Source organism: Colossoma macropomum, unplaced genomic scaffold (assembly GCF_904425465.1).
Source record: "Colossoma macropomum unplaced genomic scaffold, Colossoma_macropomum, whole genome shotgun sequence".
Taxonomy (NCBI): Eukaryota; Metazoa; Chordata; class Actinopteri; order Characiformes; family Serrasalmidae; genus Colossoma; species Colossoma macropomum.
Window position 1 is genome coordinate 35,398,373 of NW_023494804.1, and position 18,548 is coordinate 35,416,920.

An 18,548-nucleotide genomic window follows, 5' to 3' on the forward strand; every position below is an offset into this window, starting at 1 on the left:
AATGCAGGCACCAATGCATTTATTTATTTATTTATTTATTTATTTATTTATTTATTTTTATTATATTTTAGTATGTGTCACGATTGTAGTACGTAGCAATATAATGGCATACAATGCATACATTTTACATTTAACATACATAATCCATAGTACCTCTAAACTTATTCTACCTGTTATGTTTTGAGGTAACAATATCTAGATGTAGCCCCACTACACTGTGATCAGGAGGACTCAGGTCATTTTTTTTGGTGCAGTGCCAGGGCATTGGTTGGGTTGCACACTCTGGCCTTGTGTGTATGTCTGTGTGTGCTCAGGCAGCAGTAATGAGATCACTTAGCCTAGAGGACTGTAGGGGTCAGGGAGACTGCTGGCAGGGAGGGGTCATACGGACACAGGAAGGCCCAGCCCTTCTGTAGCTCAGCCATCAAAACCCTCTCAATTAATTATGGTAGAAATTTAGCAACCAGCCCACCTCTGGTAACAGAGAGAGCGAGTGAAAGAGAGAAAGAGAGAGAGACACAGCAAAGCAGACAAAAAGAGAGGGGGTGCAGAGAGAGGCAGTTAAGCTGAATGTTAACAGGTGGTGTGAGGATGAGCTCTGACAGCCCCTCATGTGAATGAATGGGAGATGGGGTTGCATCTGTGAGCGTTTGTGGGGTTGAAAGCAGAGCATGCTGGGCATGAAGAACAATACACCCCTGCTCAGGAACCATGAAGACTAGAGCTGTGTTCAAAATAGTGCATTTATTTTTGCAAAAGAGGAATACAGCGAAGCCATGCCATTTAATGAAACGTAAATTATGCCAGCAGCACAATGTCCAAACGTGATTATGAAGATTTCCAAGTCAACAAAAATGTCAGTTATGCTGTATATGTTGTTTCTTATGTCACACCATATATAAATGCTTGCAATGTAAGATACATTGTATCCTGAAGTAACTGCCAATATCCATCCCTGTTGATGACAGTCCACTGTTGGTAGTGACCATCATTTTGAAGACTTGATTTAGTTCCCTCGTTTTAACTACTATTTCTATATAACTGCGTTATAACTGCATAGTTTGAAGATAGAAAGTGAAAAACTGAGCAAACAAGCAAATTGCTGTATGCTAATTAAGGCAAGCATATTCGTTATCTCATATAAAAGTAGCATCCCCCCATGAAAGAGCTTTGTTGTTATAATGGTGTCATGCTGTGCTTGGTTTATCACTGGTAAAAAGTGAGTTTTGTCCTCTGGCTGACTACTCCAGTCTGAACTGTTCCTCTCCGGTTTTAGATGCTTTCAGTAACCCATTCCTTTATTCATTGTTCTTCCCTCAAGAGCGAAGTGCTTTTTAAAAGCAGGTGCTGCTTAATTGATTCATAATGTTGTGTAGCCCAAGCAATTAAGACTGGAATTATTCTTTTAATCTGCTCCTCAAATAGGCAGTCAATTCGAGGCAAATTTGTTTAAAGAGTGATTACTTTTCATTTTCTCCCAAGTGACAAAGGTTTAAGCTTCAGTATGAATCTATATAAACTGCTTTCGCTTTTAGAGCTTTCACAGAAGAGAAATTCTCAGTACGTTCTTTAAATTTAATGGTGCTAAATTGTTCTTGGATGCATCATTCTAGGAAAAACCCATTTTGTGGAGATTTTGTAAAGTTTCAAGGTTCTTTGCATTTGCACATCTCATTTACAAAAATGGCTCTTTAAAGAAATATCCTTTGAAAGGTTCCTTAGAAAATCGAAAGTGGTTCTTCAGTGGCAGTGTTCAAAAGAACACTTTATTGACACCTTTACTTGTTAGAATATAGCCACAAATATAGCTTACATGAGGAATTGTCCCCAGCAGCACCATACCAGTATCTCAGTGTTTTGTTGCGATAACTTGCCGTTAGGCCAGTTACATTATCCACCTCCTGGTTTAGTTTATTTCGTGCACGCTTTAAGACCCAGCGAGACTGCATAGACAGTTGCCCTGCAATTGGATGATTGATTGCTTTTCTCTCACTTGCAATGCCAGCAGCTATGAGAGGGAGGGGAGAAAGGGCAACGAGCCAGGATATCGCTCTGTGTTTATAGGGTAGGGGAGAATATACACACACACACATATATGCACATACGTGCACACCCCAGCAGCAGTTCATGTCATTACTTTTATTTCTGCACATATTGTAAGCCCACAATCATATTCTCCCGGTGTCTGCAGGTTTGGAGGAGACCCAGCTGCTAACTAGCCTCTCTCAGCTCCACATAATGACAAAAATCAATGTGATTTTGGAGATGGATTTCAGTGTTTTATGTTTATAATATGAGCGTCCACGTTAGGGATTGCTTAAAATGGAATGCCGTACTCTGGTATGCTGTAGTCTTGCAAGCCAAATTTCTGACTATTGTGAGAGAGTCTGGTGGGTTTTGTTACCCACTGTGGCCAAGAATGACTTACTTTGTGGCCAAGAGCAACTTACTTTACAAAGGCATTGGACTGACATGCAAAACAACCAATCACAGACCTCTGTTTTTGAATGTACACCATACAACGTGTAGACTGTAAATCTGTTTGTTCAGACTTTAAACGCTTTTCTCTAATTTGCTGTCAGGCAGAAGGACATTTAAATTTAGCACTATGGCATCCTTTAAAAGTGTTCAAAACCTACACATTCGGACAGAGGCAGGCCACTGTTCGTTCTTTTATTGTTGTCACCCTATGCAGAGCAGGCAACTGCGCTCTACTGGTGCTGAGCTAGCATGTACCTTAATAAACAGAACTTTGTAGCTTGTCGAGCTGATAAAAAACAAGAGATGCATTGGGATGCATACATAGGGCAGTACAGACAGCCAATCAGAGTGTAACTGACAAAATACGGATTGTTGTGGCCATTTTAGGGTATAATACATAAGACAATCCACATACTTCTGTGGGTGGAGCTTCTAAGTTTGAGACTAGGTTTGCTATGGTCTTTGTTAGTAAACTTTATCCTGCTCCCGTTGCAGATGTGGCAATTTTTAGGCCATTTCTGATTGTAGCCTCAATGGCAGACAAACAGCAGTGCAGTATGTAAAGGCAGCCCCAACAGACAAATCTGAAACCTACAAGAAGCAGGGATGACAGTTGTGTTCCATCACACACACTCAAGCTCCATCATGTGTCCTGAAATGAAGGAGACAGCCTAATCAAATATCATTTCCTGAAGAGCCACTTTTTTCTGTCCGTGTGCATTAGTGACGTCTCTGTCAGAAGCCGCTGATGTCATTTATCTGTTTGAAATAGATACGTACAAACAGGCTCACCTTGAAGGATCAGAGGGATCGGGGATAAACATCCACACGGAATTGCCCTAATGTCAGGTCGGATCCGGAGCAATGTCTCAATGATGTGTTCTGAATTATTATTCAGACCATTCCAAGATATGTCAGCCATACTAGATTTGATTCCTGTCTCTTCTCATGATGTCTGAGTTATGTGCCAAGTTTAGGAGAAGACAGCAAGTCACAGTTTCTCTATGCTGTCCGCTAGATGTACCATCAAGGCCATATATGAAAAACAAGATTCTTCACATTCTCATATTTTTTAGTGTCCATGATGCTCTGATCACAGCATTTAAGGATTTAAAGATTCAGTATATGCACTTTTTTGGCACTACTGAGTGAAGCGCCTGGTTATGCACTCACCTTATGTCCTTTAAATGCTCCATTTGCTTTGCATATTCTCACACAGCTCTTTTATGACTTTTCTTATGTGCATATAATTTGTTCCAGGCATTATGTAGCTTAAAACCTACACCCTGCAGTATTTATAGTTCATTTCCTGAGGCAGGCCATTAAAATTAATCTGGTGTGTTTTATAGAACAAAAGCATCTTTTATAGACCAATCACAAACATCCTTATTAGACCACTTGCACCGTGACCAGACAGTTTTTCTAATTCTTAATTATTCATAGGCATATTTAAGCACTCATTTGAACTTAAAGACAAAAAGCCAAACAGTTTATGGCCGGATTTTTGTTTTTTTGTATCAGAAAGGTGTATAATAGTACAATCCAACCCACTGCAAAGGGGCAGCTGGGAACTTTAAAACAGCACTATCATGGAAAAAACAATTTTTTGATATACTGTGTAATTTTAAAGTTTAAAATGAACTGTTCACTCTCAACTCCGTTTAGCTACCTGACAGCTTTGAACTCTTTCGTTTAACTGCTCTTTCAGCCTTTAGCTGTTTAACCCACCCAATCAGGTTGAAGTGGTAAGATAGTGTTATTACTGCAGACAGTGAGTAGTTATAGTGAAAAATGTGGGGACAAATGTGGGGGTTTCTTTTTCTGAGGTTCCTAAAAATTTCAGCCCAAACTTTTGTCCTGTGGCTTTCAGCATGGGCTTTTCGAGTGAGGCTCAAAGCAGAGTAGCAATCAGAAAAGAAGTTCCTTACATATTATCGCTATTATATCAAAACTATGTAACTTTTTAACATCATTTGATAGTGTTGGCTCCCCACTACATTGTGTAGTAACTGGACCACTATAAATGGTCCAAAATTACTTTAAAATTAAATTAAATCTTTAAAAATTAAAAATTAAATTCAATCTTTCTACATTATTTTACATATTTTTTCCTTCTCCTGTAAAGGTACCATTTAAAAAATGATGATGATAGAAATTTAGAGATTATTATGATATTGATAATATATCAGTATATTAACAGCAAAGTAGCAAAAACTGTTTAATTCCAAGGAAAAAACAGACTGAAAAATAGGCCTGTAAAATTAATTATGACTGTTTAATGTGCATAAAATCAGGGAAAAAGAAAATACAATATGTCTGTAGAAAATGCCCCTATAATGCTACTTGTCAGTAATAGATGGAGCAGTTAATTTGGCTTGCTTTGGTCCATCCAGATGGTTATGTGCCAGCAAACAGGGTTACAGTGGACATCTGAGGGTGAAAAGGGGACACTAGTAGGACACCGTGCATCCGGTCCGGTCCTCTCTTCATTTAGGTCCAGCAGAAGTGCAGCCCATTGCTAGATTAAAGTAATCCTTCCTTCTGCTGCAGACAATGTCTCTATTAGCCCCCACCATATGCGGCCACACGCGCCGGATTAGACCACCTCTCTAATGGACTTATTGTTGTCTGTATCTGCATACAAAAAGACTAGCTCCTGGGGGCTTCATGGGCTCCCCTCACTGGACCATAAACACAGCAGCCTCTTTGGCTTCCTCTCTCTCCCCTCATGCCTTTCTCATCCCTTCTTCATTGCCCCTTTTGTTCTCCACTCAGCCGTTAGTAGGCCAGCCTTCTAGCCTTCTGTCCAGTAAAGCTTGGCTAGTTACAGTTCTTGCTCATGCAACGGACACAAATAACTGAATAATGAGATGTACAGTAGAGTGTCAGTGTGTCTGTGTGTGCAGGGGGTGGAGGACTGGTTAGGCAGTCTACCACCTGCAGAGCAGCCCCATTCCCCTAAAACACTCTTCTGAAGTGCGATTGGTGCTATGAGATCTCAGAGAGCCTCTTCAGAATATAATTAGCGAAAGAGAGAAGGGGAAGTTCGTTCAGTTTCTAATGGGGGCGTCTACCTCTTCTTCAAAGATGAGAAAATCTGAAGCCTGTCAGTTTCGTTTAGTGTGAGTGTTTTTACGTGGATAATGTATGCGGAACTGTGAAACTTTCTGCCCCTCAAGTTAAGCAGAAGTAAGTAACTATTGTCAAACAGCTTGAATTTTTAATGATTCGCTGGAGTTTGTGAGATAAAGGTTTGTTGTGTCTGACAGACTTTACCATTGGGGTTAGGATTCAAAGAGCCAAATTCCATCACAAGTGACGTGTGGTAACCACAGTAACCAAAGCTGAGCGTGAAAGTATGACACAAGACGTCAAGAGAATTCTAGGAACTGAAGTTGTTTTTGTGTCCGAACAGGAAACAGGGGTTTAGTCAGATTTTGTAATTCAAGCGTTTTGCAAGTTTAAGCATTTATTAGGCTAGATGCTGTGCTCGATAGAAGGCACTTGTGTGTCTGTGTGTCTGTGTGTCTGTGTGTCTGTGTGTCTGTGTGACTGTGTGTGTGTGTGTGGTGTTCTCCTGAATGGCAGGCCTCCCCACTCAGGAGAAGGTGTAAGGATTAACCTCTCCCCTTGCGCTCCACACAGCTCTGAGCCCCAGACACGGCCAAATTTCTGCTGATGGAAGGCCTGGCAAAGCACAGAGGCTTGAGAGATGTGTGTGTGTGTGTGGGTGTGTGTGTGTGTGTGTGTGTGTGCGTGTGTGTGGAAGCTGTGAAGGATTTACTCTCAAAATACCTGTCAGACGAAGAGAGAAAGATATACAAATACTCTTGGATAAATCAGCTACTAGCAAAGAACTTATCATATAGTATTAGTCATTTTGTACAGTAGAATACCTGTCTATTAATTGACTAGGGTGGAACAATAAGAGATAGATCCAATAACCACTCCAGCCTGATATAACACACACTCACATTGTGCTATGCATTGTTTGCTGTGTATTACTTCCTATGAGGTAGTATTTGAGCATGGTAGTCTACTTTGAGATACTCATCCTAAAATGGTGCATTTTTGAGCTCAACGAAAAAAATCTGTATCTGCTAGTACTCAGTGTTTCGATATTAGATTAGAATCAGAAATGAAAAAGTGGTATTGTGCCACCTGTACGACAGTACAACATATCGTACTGAATTATTTTACAGAATATTCTGTGCTGAGCTTTGGGCTAACATATTAGCTTGTGGCTAGAGTGTTTGATTGGGACACTAAAGCTTAGCTTTTGTGTCAAATATTGTACTTGATCTAATCAACTGAATATGGAAACCTAAACACAAGGCACCTTTTGAGCCACTATTTAGTACTGCTGTGTCTAAAAATTAATTGAATCAAGACACCACTGTATCATATCGGATTTTGTGAGTCGTTATGTTCCTAACAGAAATGTACATATCCAATATTTGAATACCTGAAATGCATCAATGCATTGTGTGATCTGAATGTGCTGATTTAGCATTTAGCACCTCCAACTATTTCTATCTTTGTGAGCTTAGAGATTTACACCTCTACTGAATACAACTTTTCTCTTGTTGGCCCATGGTTTATGCTGATAAATGGTAGTAGCATCAATGTGACTTACTCCCCCCAGACAATACAACCACAATCTCTCTCACTCTCTCTCTTTTTCCCTCTCTCTCTCTCTTGTTTGAATAAGAGCGTGTCATGTCATGGTCTGAAAATCCACCTCAGGGAGATTGTGGTGGGTCGTTGATTCTCAGTGTTTGGGTTACAGGTCAGAGTCGCCTTCCTGGCTCTATGCCTTTGGACCCCACTGCCAGTTGGACCTCTCTCTCATCCCCCCTCTTCCATTCTACTTCATGCAGGCCCGCTGGATCCTCTGTTGGATCCTCCCCCCGCCTGCTTCCCATCCCAGTTAATGAGACCCACCTCCAGCGCTGCACATGCGGCCTCGCCATAAAGCACCTGCATTTATTACATCAATTTGTCGCCTTGACACAGGCGGGTGTGTGTGGTGTGGGCTGAAAGGTGGCGGTCAGGACCACGCCAGTGTGTTTATGAGTGCTTAAGAGCCTTGAAATGATGCACCTTGACAGCTCATCTCGTCTATCTTTCCGTCTCTCCTCCATCCCCCCACTTTATCTGTATGCATATCATTTTGCCAAGCTCCATGCTTCCACTGAGTGTTTTTGGGTCGTAAACTGATGAAATATTACCGTTATTTCTAGGCGCAAGGCCTGCCGCCGCAAGCACTTTACAGACTGAAGTTGACATGTATTCCCAAAACCACAAGCCAAACAGCAGCAGCACACAGGCTGGTAAAATTTTTATGCCGAACTGTCCTTACATCTGGTTAACACATAAGTGTTCCATTTTCTAAGCCCTGATTTGTAAAACCATTTTTTGACCTCTCGGAGCAAAATGATGAAAAGTGGTTCACTTATTTTGATCTTTGCATTAAAGGTGCCATAAAGGGTTCTTTGGGTCGATGCCATTGAAGAACCACTTTTGGTTCAGTTGAGTGGTTTCAACAGAGTTTATTAAAGAACTATTCTTTAAGGAACCAGAAGTAGTGCTTCTATGGCACTGATCCAAAGAAACGTTTGGCTCACAGTTATTTTTAAGCAAGTATGAAAAAGATGTAGTTAAGTTATAAATCCTGCACTGTGTTGCTTTGTTTTTGTGGAACACTTTTTTTTGTTTAGATCTGGCAGTGCCTGGGAGCAAGCTTCAGTTGGTCAGGTCACGATGCTTTTTCCCTCACAGCGGAAATTATTTTTCATGCGCAGTCACCGCATCAATGTAGACAGATGCTTCTCATCAATCAGCTGAGAAGGGCAGAGGAGGGGGGTTGAAACAGCGTGAAAGAAAAGGAGGAAAGAGGTGGAGAGAGAGTAAGTGAGAAAGAGAGGAGAAAGGGTGAGTGAGCAAAAGAGAGAGAGAGCGAATGCTATCCCCAGCTGTTCTCTCCTAACAGGACTCAGGTGATAGCTAAGCAGCACAGACAGCTTCCAAATGAGCGGCGCGACAAAGACAAACACTCGCACGCTAACGCCATGACAAACAAAGGGCGAGAGGTAGGAGGGGAAAAAAAAAGAAAACGTGCATGGGTCTGTAGCATCTCTGCAGCAATGATTTCCCCCTGTCCCAAAGGCAATAAGGAGCGTGGGCGTCCTGCCCTGAGCCTGCACCAGCCTCATCACACCCTGAGAGGCCTCTTTGATCCTATCGGGGTTTAAAATGATGAAACGTCAAGGAGAGTGGGGTGCACTGTGTGTGTGAGCGTGTGGTGGGTTTAGAGGAATAGCTGGTGGGGGTTGCGTCCAGGGAGGGGGACAGATGTCCAGGCCGCACGTGCCTCTTAGCATCAAGCAACCGGTCCTGTCCCTTCCCCCCATTACACATACACTCTTCCCCTCCAGTCAGTAGCAGGCTGGCCCAGGGCCTCCATGCTGTCTGACAGCTGCACTGGGCACCAGGCTTTGCTGCTGTCAGCAGTGACTGTAACAGTGTCCCGTTACAGGCAGAGGAGTCAAACTGACCCTTCTTCTTTCCCCAGGTGCAGCCACAGCCTGTCAGCTCCATCACTCAAATCTGCCCATGGCTAATGTAGAATGGGATACAGCTTGCTGCCGTACTTGCCACAAATCAATGAAGTGCATAGACTTGTACTACCATAACAAAACAAAGAAAAATACAAGCCTTTCACGCCAGGATTTAGACACAGATTTTCTGTCCATGTGTTCTGTGCAAAGTTTTATGCAGCATGTACACACATTATTCCCCCTTGTACATATGTATTTAAGGGAAGTCAGGTTCAAATATTGGAAAGGCATCTAATTACACATTCAGTTTCACTGCTGAAGTTTGGATAGCCAGCGATGGCCAGTTTTGTGTGGAATCTTCTCAACCTCATATAAAACCAGATGTAAATTAGTGACAGTGTCTCAAGAGGGAGACTTCATTTAACAAAGATTGCAGTCATAGCGACTAGGCAGAGACACAGGCTTTGGATATGTGCTGAAATAATATACGCCAACAAAATAACACAGTTTTAAGTGTCTGTTGTAGCACTGACTGTTATTGTTTTTCAAATTGAAGTTTTCGTTTTTTTGTTTTTTTTTTTTGATCTAGAATAGAATTATACCCCTGTAGAGTGCTTTGTTGAGAAAGAACTTCATTTATTAATACCAGTACTGCCTTTTCTCTTCTCTTCTGCCCTGAGCTTGTTGATAAATCCATTATTTTACTGCACCTTTTAAACCTTGCTCTTTACAAGCATAACTCAATTTGGGGATGTGCAGTTTAAGGGGATGTGCAGTTTAAAAGAGAATGTAGGCACACTGGCATTAGGCCAGACTTTTCACCTTGAAGTACTTGAAGCTCTTCCTTCTGGTGGTCAGAAAACACTTTTATGTGTTAAAAACAGAACAATAGAAACATAAATGAATCACATACTGTTACAAAATGATGGAATTATATAAAAACAAGACTCTACTGATAAATCATTGGGAGCAAAGACTCGATGGCTGCTCTTTTTTTATTATTTAAATCAGTTATCCAGTTAACTCTTTGAATTCGTTCATCTAAATAATAATTAAATCTAGCACATCACAAAGATGCCTATACCTACCTGTTAAAAACTTAAAAGAACTTAGAAGAAATCATGAAATGGTGAGGTCGCTAGCAAAAGTTTAGAGTTTGTTGCCAGTAAAACATATTCTATTGCATCCCTTTCTCTTTGATATTTGGACATTGCGTTAAAAAGGATGCTATCTAAGCAATCAAGTGAAAAAAAACTCTCAAGTCAAATACATTTCTCTCGATTTCGTAAGCTTTATGTTCTGTTGCAGTTTAGTTTCTTTTCCGACTATCACTTCCTTCTAGTGTCACTTTTCTGGGCTTTCCAGTGGCTAAAAGCCATTCTTCGGTGTTGTTTTCTCACGTAAGTGATGGCAGAGGAGAAGTGATGTCTAGTCTCGCAGGGCTGTTTGGAGGAGGAGGATATTGAGATGTCCCTTTGATGTGGGGCAGAGACAGCCTTATATAAGAGACGGCTCCCTCACAGCTGCAGTAATTGCGTTGACACCACAAGGGAACAACTCTTCACTGTGCTAAGAGAGGAAAAACACTGACAGCTCAAAAGGAGGCACTTCAAATCACTATTTTTTCAACCTTTAACCAAAGTACCTGGGCAACCATCATAATAGAGCTCTTAATAATCAATTGTTTAAAAGCACTTATCTTTTTAAATAGGTGTGTGAGTGGTGGTGCTTTTATTGTTTTCTTTGCGGATCCCATTTGTTCTTTGGGTGACACTCAGGGCCAGACTGGTGTTAGTATGGCCCTGAGGGCCCTTGGTATAGGGTGTCCATGTCCACTCATAAGGAATATGGTCATGTACTTCTGTTCTGGCCTGCATGACATGAATAAAATGCTAGATTGTGATTATGTTATTAATCCTGCAGTATATTAAAACAGATTGAATCAATAATATGTTATGGTTGAAGATCAGCCTGCATCATTTACTTTGGTTGGATTATATGGATGCCTTAACTCACACCCACAGCAACCCTCATCTGGAACATATTGTAGTTTCTGCCATATCGGCAAAAGCCTGTATTGCAATAATGATGATAAACAACTTATTATGCAGCCATAGTGATGATCAGCAACCCTACTGTGCAATCATATTCATGTGGAATCATAACAAAGTCTAACAAGTGATCTTACATGAAGGGTTTGATAAATATTCTCTGAGATAGATTGGGGGGGTTGGTAGCTTTTAGGCAGAACAAACACAATCTTTTTAAAAGGACATAGGAAGGTTGAGTGACCAGCAGACAGACCCGGAGCTCTCCATATGTCCACATACTCATGATTATTGGCTCTATTGATCAATGGTTCATTAGATTCTTTCCTTTCAAATGTCTACCACCTGTTCACAGTCATTAACAAACAAAGATCGTGCCTTCATCACTCAAAATTATTATGGGTTGCTAGTATTAGGTGAGCTAGAAAGAGCAGACAAAATACTGTTTAAGGTAAACCTTGTTAATAGCGAAACCATTCTACCAAATGATTAGTAAAATGGCAGTTTAATTAGTTTTTACAGCTGAACTCAAATGGAAACAATCAGCGTTGGCCGTGTCAGACACTTTATCACTGATGGCTGAGCTCTGTGTTCACGGCAATTCAAATTCTTACCACAGCAGCAGTCTCTCCACGTGTAATATCGTGTAGACTCGTGGATTAGAGCTTGTAATACTGATATTGACATGCTTCACAATTTCCATGACCTGAATTTAATAAGATTAATATTTTGCTGTTATCATATGCAGAGATTGCGACCCGTGTCTGCCCCAGTGAAGCCCTCTCGATGCTGTGCGCGTGTTTTTGTATGCATGCATTTGTGTGTGTATGACAGATTTCATGGGAGCTCAAGATGGAAGAGGACAGATTGACAGATGACCGACTCAAATGCCGGCTACAGGAGCTGAAATGTAAACCTTTCATCTGGGCGAGAGAGCCATTTGTCATTGCCCAGTTTCATACTAATATTTATTCATGAGTTCTGAAAGCGTTTGAGGCTTTTGGAGAGAAAATAAAAACGCTCTGGTCTGCTTGATCGTGATGATAAACTTTTAATTAAAAGTGACCAACTGCTTATGCAGCACATGTATTGTGTTTAATCTGAACCTCAAATCACACCCTGTCATTCTGTGGATGGTTATCATAAAGTTATTATAGTAACCCCATTATGGTTTAATGCCTAGGCCAGGTAGTGCAAACCCTCAATACTGATTTGTGTTTGTGCAGAAAGCTAAAAAGTTGGGAAAGCACATTTAAAGCAATGGTTTGGCAAACAATTTGCACATTTTCCCATTACTCCAAAGGTAGTCGATCAGCTCAGAGGCGTTCTGTGTCTGAAGCTTGCTTCTTCAATTTTGCACTGGAGATGCGAGGCAAATTTAGCAAGAACCTTGCAGTTAGCATCATGCAAACCACATGCCTAAATCATGACACAGTGCCTCAATCCATCTCTATTTGTTAAGAAATCTCAAATTGACTTGCTTATACGTTTCGCCCTGGCATTAGGAGTTTAAGTCCCAGCTATTTGTGATCAAAAATAATTACTAATTATTGGCAATGTTTCCATTGATACTGTTTAACTACATCAAACTGTTGTTGCTATTATCAGCTAACTGATATATTAGTCTGACTCTAATAAAAATAGATATGAGTACGGACAAAATTCTGACTCTTATTACTCTTCAGCTATATTACAGCGTGCCATACAGTGTCAGAATCCATGTAGACATGCAGTTTGCCTGCTAGCAATTGACAGGTTGTGAGCTTTCATTATTGGTTAGCTACAATAAACCTGCAGCTCCATTGCGAAACTAATGCAGTAAACTTTAGACACCCGGCATATCTCAGCTGCTCAACTACATTTGGGGCAAGGGCAAAACTGTGTAAATTTGATTTTCGGTCAAACCATCACTTTAAGGGAAGTCTTTGAGATGCAAACTAGCTGCAGCAGTATGGTGCTAAAGGAGACTTCAAACACTCCTGTCTGACCTGCTGCACTTCTTCCTATTGATTTTAGCAATCTTTTTTTCCTGCCACAGAGTCACTCAAACAAATAGACTCGTTTTGTTACAGGCAGGCACCTTGGGTTAATGCAAAGGGCCTCCACAGCGAGGCACACCGGTGGGGTTTTTAGGCATTTCTTGCGGCATTGAAGCCCCAACTTAAAAATGAATGAAAGATCGGGGATGAAGAATTGATTTTGCGAGGAGGGAAAGGTTGAGAGTCAAGGGATTCATTAGTGATGCCCGTCAGAATGCAACCATGGCGGGCTGGAGGAGGGGTAATTGAAGTGGACTGCAGCACTCGCGGGTAGGATTACACTGGCTTTATTGTGAAGATAGAGGGAGAGAGAGAAAGAGCGAAAGGACGAGAGAGAGAGAGGGAGAGGGCACTTCCCCTGAGGCTGGCACTCGAAGGTCGAGGGTCACAGGTTTAATCCGCCTCCCCCAGGGCTTTATGGGTAATTGGCAGAGCCTAATCAAGCTCCGGGGAGTCTGTGTGGGTCATAGCAGATGGGATAGACCCAACTCAGTCTCAATTCGCAGAAATGACACCTTTCGTCTTTCTAACTGAAACAGTACCAGAGAAGAAAATATGTTATGTGTCAGAGTTTAATACTCGGGTGATGCACATCTTGGTTTGTGTCAGGTTCAAACAGGTTCAGTCTTCATTTGTGAAATATTTTTCAGGCTCAGGTTGGTTCCAGATCTCACATTCAGGTTTCTCATAACTCATCTCTTTTAACAGAGTTAGCTTTGCATTTACTTCTGCTTTAATTTTCTTTGCTTGGTTCTTCCGAACTTTTTTTTTTAAGCAGTTTTTATTGTGGAGTCATTCATATTGTTGGCAATGAGGTTTTTGAGATCTACATGTATGTGTGTGAAAACACGTTTGAGAGAAGTAAAACGGATTTGAGCTGATTTCATACAGAATTTTCTTGAGCTACAGTTGGGTTTGGACAGAATTTTGTTGGACTACAGATGAGTTAGGCCAGAATTCTGTTGTGCTGTAGTTGGGTCCACACAGAATTTTATTGGGTTATATTTGGGTCTGGACGGAATTTTACTGGGCATTGTCTGGTTCAAACAAAATTTTGTTTGGCTATAATTGAGTTTGGCCAGAATTTTGTTGAGCTGTGGTCAGATTTGGCCAGATTTTGGCCAGATTTTGTTGAGGTATAGTTGAGTTTCATCAGCATTTTGTTGGGCTATAGTTGAGTTTTGACAGCATTTTGTTGGGCTATAGTTGTATAGAGTTTTAAATTTGTAGCCCAGTGAGTTTGACAGAATTTTGCTAAAGTCAGGTTTACATTCAAAACTTTATGCTGTTGATAAGATAAGGCACGGTGGGCTTTAGTTGAGTTGTACTTCTAGTGTCATTTCACTGGGACTGCAGATTTTATGTTACATTAGAAATGAGTATTGGCCATGCAAGTATGGAAAGTCTTCATTTCTCTTTCTCTTTCTCTTTCTCTTTCTCTTTCTCTTTCTCTCCCTGTGCTTATTTGTATTGCAAAGTTACAGACTGTACATTGGTGTAGACTGATCATGAGGCTATAATGCATTCTGCCAAGGTATGTGTCTTTGTCATAGCACAGGGAAAATTAGCTATAAGAAGAAATTGGAATTACAGTCACATTTCTCAAGTCAAGGCCATAATTTATCACCCATCAGGCCTTTGTGCTGCAGCCCTCTTATGTATATTCATATCATAGATACTAGTATTCTCTTCTGACATTTAAAGTGATGGAGGCAGCCTAGCAGAGCCTAACTCTTATCAATCACAGATGAATAAAGGAGACACCCCAAGGGTTAACATTAAAATCCATAAGTTTGGTTGTCACAACTCTTCATTAAAATACATATGCACATACACACACACACACACACACACACAAGCGCACGCACGCACGCAAGCAAGCAAGCAAAACTGCCTCATTTATCTCTCTCTCTCTGCTAGGCTGACATTGTAGTGACATTAGCTCTGTAATTCAGGCCTAATGGCAGTATCTCCTCCCCACCAAGAGAGAGCACACACACATGCGACACACACATATATGCCCCAACACACACACAAATACATAGATACCCGTTTATTTCCACTAACACAGAACAGACAGATTCAAACATAGAACCATTATAATGTATTAATGACTTCTGCATGGAGCTAATTCTATTCTTCATGCATGTTTGGGATACACTGGGCATTTGTCAGGACATATAGCGTTCATTGAAAAACGTAGTGGTTCCAGCCATTACTGGAATATTTGCTGAATCAGCGTCATTAGAACATAGAACAGCATTTGCGGCAAATTTTTGAACCTCGAAAATAATTGAAGCTCATTACATAATAGACCTATAGACTCTCACACCACTGACTGCTACTGCTACCACACATACACACTCACACACACATACATACACCTTAGCTCTGTAATGTATCTCCTCCCCACCAAAAACAGACACAAAATCAACAGAATCAGACATAGAAATAATAGATATATGCATTATGTGTATAATGTGAAAGGGAGAGATTCTTTCCTATTTAATCTATGTAAGCCGTTTATCCTCTTTATGAGACAAGACCACTCTGAGAAGCTCCACTGACCGAAAGTCCATAAAGGTCTGGAAGCCCTCACACAGAACGGTACCTTGGGAGATGAACTCAGCCACAATGATCCAGCTGCAGTCTCTTTAATCATTCACGACCAACAGCAGCCGTGTGTAAACCCCTCAGAGTGCTGACTTAGAGTGCTCCGTGAGCAGTATGTCTACTCCATGTCTTTCTGCAATCAGTTCAACTTCAGTTCGGATCTAGATCTAAAATACTCTTGAACAAATTCATTGTATATAACAGATACACATGATGAGGGCAAATTAGTATGAGCAAAATACCATATTGCTGCTCTATTCAACATATTGTGGTTGCAACATGCATTTCAATATATTAAAAAGCACAATTGACCTATTCATATTCCACCCACAGATACATTCTTTCATAGCAATGGTTGGACAAGTACATGCATTTAAAGTGCTTTATTAACTTGATACAAATAATATTTATTTTGTATGAGAGTGAAAGGTCAGGACAGAATGAGTGTTGTTGTTTGTCATGTTTTAATATAATGTCAAAATGGTGAAAAACGTGTTGTTATTTCCAAACTGCTTACATTTGATTAGCTACAGCAACATAGTTCAGCTTTGGTAGCCTAGCGATTTAACCCCTTAAAATCCCAGGCTTATTACAGGCATATTAATTAGTAACTACAGGGGCTTCAGTGCAAACTGGCTGAGCTATTCTTAGATAATGAAAGAGTGTAATAAAAGCTTTGAGTTGAGTTAAATTTGAAATATAATATTACAGAACACATCTACACTACAACTGAAATTCATTACTAAGAATGGGATTTTTATGGTTGTTGCTGTTGCTTTATTGTGTTAATGTTTTGCATACAGTTGTTTTGCAGGAAGAAAAACCTTCCTTTACATTTGTGCCACCATTTTTAATGGCATGACATCAAAATAAATTTTGATGAAAAGAATCAGATGTCAGACTCAACGTCTCAATACAGAATCACACACACACACACGCAGCAGTCATTGGGCAGAAGGCAGGAAATACCCTGGACAGGTCGCCAGTCCATACAGAAGGTTTTTTTTTTTTTTCTTATTGTGATAATTTGTAATTACAGAATTACGGTTTTTTGGAAGACAAAAGTAATAACTGTTGAAAAAAGTTGTAATATACCTGGTAGTCTGGATTTCTCTGTTATCTGTAGCAAAATTTTAAAAAACCTTCACCGTTGCTCCCGTCTCTGTGCGTGTTGAGTGGAGAAGACGGGTCTTTTTCGGCACATATATTTAGTGGGGGATTGCTGGATATTGGCGTTTGGAGTGAGGGGCAGTGGTTTGGTGTTATATTGGACCCGGTCCAGCGCAATATCGAAATGGCCCTTCGCTTCATAAAGTCTATCCTCGCGCAATCCCTGAGCGGTGCTAGCTCAGGGGCACAGACTGATTGGAAACGTGCAGGCCAAAATAGTGATTGAACAGAGGGCAGGGGAGGGAGAGATAGGCCTGCTCAGATTAAAGGAATGGAAGTGCTGCTACAGAAGAATCTGATAAATGGCAGTAGAATGGAAATGCTGATTGAGAGTCCAGCTGATGGCATCAGCCCTGAAGATGTGCTAAGGTCGATTGAAGGGTTTTTGGTCTGGAGTTATAACTTCTGTTGTGTGTGTGTGTGTTTTTTTCTGTGTTAGTATGTGTCTCTGTGCTGAGCACGGGTGTTTACCATGTGTAGGGGCAAAATGATGTGTGTGTGCTGTATATTTCCGTTTATGTAAGCATTCAGACTGTTTATGTCTGTGTCCGTGGAAATAAAGTAAATATTTCCTATTTGTTTGGAGCGGCACTTTTTCACCAGCGTCTAGTTCATTCAATTATTCATGGCCTTTGTGCTAGAAGGGAACTAGTTCATTTATTTATGAGTCAGGCGTGGGACAAGGAGTAAATTGAGACCAAAGGGAGAGATAGTGGGCAAAGAATGCTCCAACCAAAGATAAACCCAGCTTCATTATTAAAGCGACCAATGTGTACACTAAAGGCAAAAGTTCAGAAGCAACATTAGCTTTGTAAAAATAATCATGAATAACATTAAATGAACATGAACATGATTTTTTTTTAAGAGATAGCAGACAGTAATGTGTTTTCTATTATGTAAACACAGGAGTTTGACTGGAGCCACAGTGAAACACTAACTGCAGCATAGTATACTGATTAATTAAATAACTTATTTTGTTCCTAATGTATTATTGCAAACATAATTATATACACACATCCATATGACATTCAGAGCTTTGTGTTAAATTTGTTGGTAAATAATGAAAAAACTTCAATCAATGTAAGGGACAATCAGCAAAAAAGACTTCAAGGTTTTTTTCCCATCTAATATATTTAAGCACATCACTGCAAACTAAGCATGTACAATTTCAATACAGTATCAAAAATATTAAAAATATTAAAAATATCAAAAAGAACATTTGACACAGGGCATTGAAATTTAAAACTGTAAAAATGCTCCTGTATGCTCCCTAGTCTCTGGCTTTTTTGTGGAAACAACTGTTAGTGATAAAAACTAAACATCCTGTCTATTTTTGCATTGTTTATAGCTCAGTTGAAATGTTTTTTAATATCATTATTTTGCTAAAGTACTTTGTAGTCTTGAATTAGTGTTCTAAAATCATAAATCATAAAAATCATATCAAACTCAGACTTCAGAATTGAAAATTGTATTGAACCTGAATATATGTGTCCCATTTCGCACCATAATGCCCATGTGTCAAACACAAGGCTCGTGGATCAGACCAGGCCTGCAACATTATCCTATCCGGCCTGCCAAGTATTTTAATTTTCTATTAATATTAGCCAGTTTGGCAGTGCATTGCACTACAGTCCCTA

General features: G+C 40.3%; 1 protein-coding gene across 2 annotated transcripts in view; it reads left to right on the plus strand.

Annotated features, from left to right (window-relative positions):
• robo3 (roundabout, axon guidance receptor, homolog 3 (Drosophila)) overlaps positions 1–18,548 on the plus strand; it is an 83,730-nt gene that overhangs the window by 21,007 nt on the left and 44,175 nt on the right. The window lies entirely within an intron of this gene.